The sequence below is a fragment of the Vombatus ursinus genome, unplaced genomic scaffold (genome assembly GCF_900497805.2).
Source record: "Vombatus ursinus unplaced genomic scaffold, bare-nosed wombat genome assembly UNPS02014784.1, whole genome shotgun sequence".
NCBI lineage: Eukaryota > Metazoa > Chordata > Mammalia > Diprotodontia > Vombatidae > Vombatus > Vombatus ursinus.
The window spans coordinates 8,212,406-8,218,405 of NW_020954562.1; the positions used below are offsets into that span (position 1 = coordinate 8,212,406).

A 6,000-nucleotide genomic window follows, 5' to 3' on the forward strand; every position below is an offset into this window, starting at 1 on the left:
TACCATTCAATCAATTAATATTTATTAGGTGTTAATATACTGATATTAGTAAATTTGGATTATAAAGATTTACTTACAGGCAAATATATGCAAAATATCCTCCTATTGCTAATGAACAAAAAACTAACTTTTTCTCTCATGTGGAATGGAAAAACTCCCATTCAACCCATAAAACCTAAGTATCAGCCTGACAGAAATGATGTTCTTCTTGGCCAGGGAAAAAAGGTTATTTCCCCATAAAGAAACATTAGTTACTAATGTAATTTTTTTTCCTTCAGAATAAATGGTTCAATTTACTTAACATTTCAACAGTGATAAAGCTTCCACATTCTCAACTACAACTACCACCTTTAACCCTAACTATGTCTCACTTTCTAGTCAAAGTCATAACCTGGCTCCTTCCTACCTTCCCAGTATCCTCACACTCAACTCCTCTCTAAAAAGTTCTATGAGCCAGTGAAATTGGCCTCCTTGCTATTCACTTAACAAGACACTCCATCTCCGGATTCCAGGCATTTTCAAAGGCAGTCTTCCATACCTGGAATGCTCTCCTCTGCCTTCTTTCAAGTCTCAGCCAAAAGTCCACCTTCTGCAAGAACCCTTTCCTAATCCTCCTTAATGCTAGTGGTTTCTTGCTACCCTGTACTCTGTGTATTTCCCTAGATATTTTATATGTATATAGTTGTTTGCCATGTTGTCTCTCCTGATAAGAATGTGAGCTCCTTGAAGCAAAGGGCTATTCTGTATCCCCAGCAGTTAGCACAGGGCCTGGCACATATTTAAGTGCATAAAGTTTCTTCACTGAACAGCAGAAATGGACCTAAAACATAAATCAGCATTATTCCCCAAAATGGAATTAGAACCATAATTGCGCCATGAAAGAAGGTCTCTGTGTTCAAATAGCATAATATTAATATTAATCCCAAAGCACATACACACACATAACACACACTGGGGGAAGGGGCAAGGGAAATAAGATTCAAGAAAAAAACTAAAAGTAAAAGGTAAAAATACAACGGAGTTTAAGGGGCCTCGTTTAAAAAAGAAAAAGAAGAAACATCTCAACAAGCTGCTGTTGTTCAGTTGTTTTCAGTCGTGTCGGACTCTTCATGACCCCACTTGGGGTTTTCTTGACAAAGATAATGGAGTAGTTTGCCATTTCCTTCTCTAATTCATTTTACAGACGAGGTAAACAGGATTAAATGACTTACCTAGGGTAACACAGCTACTAAGTGTCTGAGCCCATATTTTGAATTCTGAAAACTGAGTCTTCCTGAATTCAGGCCAATCACTCTATCTACTATCCTACCAAGTACAGTTATCCAAAAATGGAATGTGCTTCCTGGAGAGATGGAGGAAGGTACCCCTTCCTTGGAAGTCTTCAAGCATTGTGGGGTAAGTTATAGAGGCAATTCCATCATATGGGTTGGACTAGATGGGAGCTGTGATTCCTTCCTACTCTAGTTATGCAATTCTGAGGAATGCAGTCTCTGGGTCCTCTTCCCTCTTCCATTCCCCACCAAAAGAATCAAGAAATTAACTTCCCACACTTCCATGCCCCCAAGTACTCTCAAATCTTTCAAATTCAAAAGTAGTAAGTTAACCTTTTTTTTTCTAACTCCTGGACCAAACGTTAAAGGTCTCAGTAAAACCACAAAAATGGAAAAGCAGGAATCACTATGCTCTACCCAAAGCATTCTCTCCTTCAGTTGTTTTGACATTAATAACCTGACACAACTTCTATACATCTAAACAAAGCCAAGCTTTTGAAATGACAAACCTGAACAAATGTTCCCCTATACTGTTACAAATCACTTCATCATCAGGAAAAAGTTCCAAGGCCTGCTCATAGCAACCAAATAAGTCTTGTACTCGATTCAGAGAATCCAGTTCTTCTGCCCACTTGAGGAGGGTATACTGAAAGGTTTCCTTTTCAAAAGAGGAAAAATATTCATCAGTAAAACAAAGACCATGTATAGTGTCAAATCCAGATTTCAGAGAATTCAAATATATTTAATGAAAGCACTATCTTAAATTCCACTCCCTCAAAAAGCTCCTTACAACTACATGGAAATATGATTCAGTTCTCTAACTTCAGTTATGAATGTACACCCCACACAGATTACAACAGAAACTGGAAAATTGCACAGAGGTACAAGTGTCACATATCTATTCACAGATTTAGAGCTCAAAGAAACTGTGAAGGTCATCTAATCCAACCCCCTCATTTTACAGAGGAGGAATTAAGACTCAGAGACAGTAAGTGATTACCCAAGGTCACACAGGTAGTAAATTAGTACCAGAATTTGTTACAGTTAGATACCAAACATAAATATTAACTATTGTCTGCACAGAAAAGACTATTCTAAATAATTTTGTTATTCTGTACTTGGCAAAAAACAGTATCACTTGCTCGTCTTGTTTGAAATAAGCATATTCAGGCAAAATACATTCACACATTGGACGTGACTCAAATTGTGTATCTTATTCTACATGTAATGTTCATCACTTCTCTTTCAAAAGGCAAGTAAAGTAGCCTGCATCACCATCAGCCCTCCAGGATAGGGTTGTTACTGATCAGTGTTCTGAAATTCAAAGTAGTTTTTCTTTACAACATTAATAATTACTATACAAATTATTTTCCTAGTGCTGTTCACATAACTCTGCATTGGCTTATACCAGTCTTTCAGTGTTTCTCTAAATCCATCCGTTCTATAATTTCTTATAGTAAAAGTAATATTCCATTATATTCATATACTATAATTTGTTTAGTCACTCCTCAATTCATGGGTAATCCTTTATTTTCCAGTCAAGACTACCAATTAATTCATTAATTCATTAATGAATTAATGAATAATAACTGAAATACTTCCGTTGCCTTCACATAATCATTTGTATTTTAAGACACAGAAAATGACTTTGCATGTTTGGTATTTATCTGTGTACGAATTTTCCCCAAGCAAAATGTAATCAACTTGAGAACAGGGCCTCTCATTTTTGTCTTCGTACCTCTATTGCCTGGCACATAGTAGGCACTTAATAAATGCTTGTTTGAATTGAACTGAAAGTTCTTCCCTGTGCCTTACCATAGCATACAAATTCTAGAAGGCTAAGCCACCAGAGCTCAAAAGGTCTTCCAAGATGGAAAAGCTTTCAGGGCAAACCTAGCAAAGGACCGTGTACCTCATCTTAAGACCAACCTAGCTAAGTTGCAAGGGCCTTTCCTGGAGGTTGGGGACCATATGGTTAAAGTTTCCTGCCACAAAAGTGCCCACATCTTGGAGATGACAGTTCTGTTTAATTACTAAAAAAGTGTTAAATGTTTTAATCAAGACTAAACCTTACTTATAACTTTAATTTGTATGTCATACAAAGACATTTGCTTTAACATTCACGATGATGCACCAAATTTATTTTTAGGGAGAAATTTCTCAGTGTTTTTACCATGCTTTGTCTCATCTACTCAAGGTGAATTTTTCACTGTAGGTGTGGGAAAAAAAATGAACATGTATATATCTTATTGAACCAGATCTTATTAATTGGATTTTTTTTGGCTTTTTTTAAAGTATGAAGTAGGGGACAGTTCACTCTTTGATGTGAATTCTCACAAAAAATAGTTTATGAGGCAGATCCATATTTTGCTTAACTATCTGCTATTTTTAGCTATTAGCTATTGTTGTAGCACCTGCAATATAGCACATGCAATATAACTGTTCAAATATGCTTTTTTTTTTTTTAGTAATCATCTTGTAGTAGAGCAGAGTCTTGGCTTTCAGTCTTGCTTCAGATACACATTGGCTGTGTTAACGGTCATCTGTGTTTTATATCCCTACTAGACTTAAACTTCATAAGGGAAAGAACTACGTTTTTGCACAAGACTGAAGGGGCTATGACAGGTACACGAGCCTATACAAAGTTAACTGGGGGAGAGGGTGTATGCATTATAGATATGGGCGACTACTCCAGTAAAGGCAAAGTGGGAGGTGTAACTAGTAGTCAATAGCCTAACTTAAGTGGAACTATTATGGGAGCGTTGTTTCTGAGCTGAGAAGGACCTTGGATTGCCTAATACAATCCTCTAAGGAAACTGAGGGCCCGGGAAGTGACGTGACTTGTCCAAGGTCCCAGAGCTGGGATCTGCACACCACGGCGTCATTTTAAAGGCACTAAGGCAGAGAACTCCAGTTCAAATCCCGGTTTGCCACTTGCTTCGGGCACATCACCTCGGTGCCTCCTCAGTCCCCCTGCAAACGCAGAGGACCGGACTCGTGAGACCCCGAGGGCAGGAAGCAGCGCCGACCCGGAGCCCGGGAGCCCCGCAGCCCGGGCCGCGGCGCTCACCTTGACGTCGTCCCGCAGCTCGGGCGCCAGGCTGAGCACCAGCAGGTAGTGCGCGTAGGCCGTGCCGAAGTCCCGGCCGGCCACGCAGTGCTGCGCGCTCTGCAGCGAGCGGGACACCAGCTCGGCCCTGCCGGCCTCCTGCCCGCCCCGGCCCCCGCCCCGCGAGCGCGGCATGCTCGGAATCCGACGGCGACGAGAAAGTCGGGGTCAAGGTCAAGGCTGTCCTGGTCCTCCGCGGAGACCTTTCGACTTCCGGGTGGGGCGGCTGGCCCTCCTCTAGCCCAGAAGAAAGGGACACCGCGAGCTAAGCACGGAAAACGGAAAACACAAAAACAAGGAACTTCCGGCGTCAGCGCCAATGCCCGCCCCTCTGACGTAATACGCACGCTACGCTCCCACGGCTCGGAGAGGTGCTTCCTAGCTCCGGCTCCCCACTTCTCAAATAGCCAACGTCGTTAGGAGGGCCGCGCTTGCGCGTTGCTCATGCCTCCGCCACGGCCCCTTTACCCAGCTCCTCTCCCCTACTTCCAGTGCGCAGGCTCCGCTCAAGAGTCTGGCCGGTTTCTTGAGTCTTTTCTTCTTTCCCCCAGCCCACACCTTTTACCGGCTTAGGAACCTCCTCACTGCGCATGCGTCCCTCAAGTGCTTAGGTGTGGCACGTGCCTCTGCCTCCTTACCGCGCCCCTCTGCCTTTACTGGTCTAGAAGCCCAAGTGTCTTGGAATCTTGGAGGGAAAGTGGCACGCGCTCTTTGGCTCCTTTTGAGGCACTAGTAGGGCGTGAATATGTATATGGATATGTCTTTAAAGGTCTTTTCAGTAAAGCCCAGAGAGGGGCAGGGACCAGACCCAAGCTCACACAGAACTGGGATTGGAACCTGGGATGCTGAAGCCCAGTACTCTTCTCCCAATGCTGTGTTGCTGCTCTTAGAAGGAATCGAGGGTGAGTCAGAAAACACCGGGAGCAAGGGAGAGGAGAAAGGCGATTGGTTAGAACAGAGGGCAGGACTGCTGGTGCCAGCTTTTATGGTTCCGAGAAATCTGATTGCAAAATTTTTATTTTGAGCATTTACACCTAGGAATTGGGGAAAAGCTATATATCAGGGCATGATGTATTGCTTTGTCTATTATCTAGGTTTAAGGTGATAAGGAAAATATTAATAATGGAAATTGAACTTAAAAGTGTGTTAGGTGCATATTTTCCAGAGAGCTGGTAGTTAAACATTTATCGACACACTGCCCTAGAGATCCATCTGTGTGCTGAGAGGTCATTTATGTGATAGGCATTGCCCCAGGAAAGTTTTGCAAATTTGAGTTTGGGACCTGAAAGAAAAGGTCACTGGTTAAACAAAGGACGGTATATAACTGTAGTGGATTACTATTTTACTCTAAGAAATGATCAAGGAGACAGTTTCATAGGAACTTGGGAGGCCTTGTATAAACTGATGAAAAATGAGCAGAAACAGGAGAACACTTCATACATTATAAGGACAATTTAAAAAACTTGTAAGAGTTCCTGAAATTCTTAGCCTATACCCTGAAGAGATCAAAGAAAGGTAAATGGCAAATACTGAGAAAAATATGCATAAAATATGTTTTTGAGATAACAAACAATTGGAAACAAAAGAGTTGCCCATCAATAGGGGAATAGCTGAACAATT

At 41.8% G+C, this 6,000-nt stretch overlaps 1 protein-coding gene across 1 annotated transcript in view; it reads right to left on the reverse strand.

The window, feature by feature from the left end:
* Positions 1 to 4,433, reverse strand: part of PRMT9 (protein arginine methyltransferase 9) — a 46,422-nt gene extending 41,989 nt beyond the window's left edge. The window contains exons 1-2 of the mRNA XM_027866999.1: positions 4,342 to 4,433; positions 1,781 to 1,929 (exon numbers count right to left, since the gene is read on the reverse strand). The gene's annotated coding sequence lies outside the window, so the exon portion shown is untranslated. The remainder of the gene's footprint in view (positions 1 to 1,780; positions 1,930 to 4,341) is intronic.
* Positions 4,434 to 6,000: the final 1,567 nt, after the last annotated feature.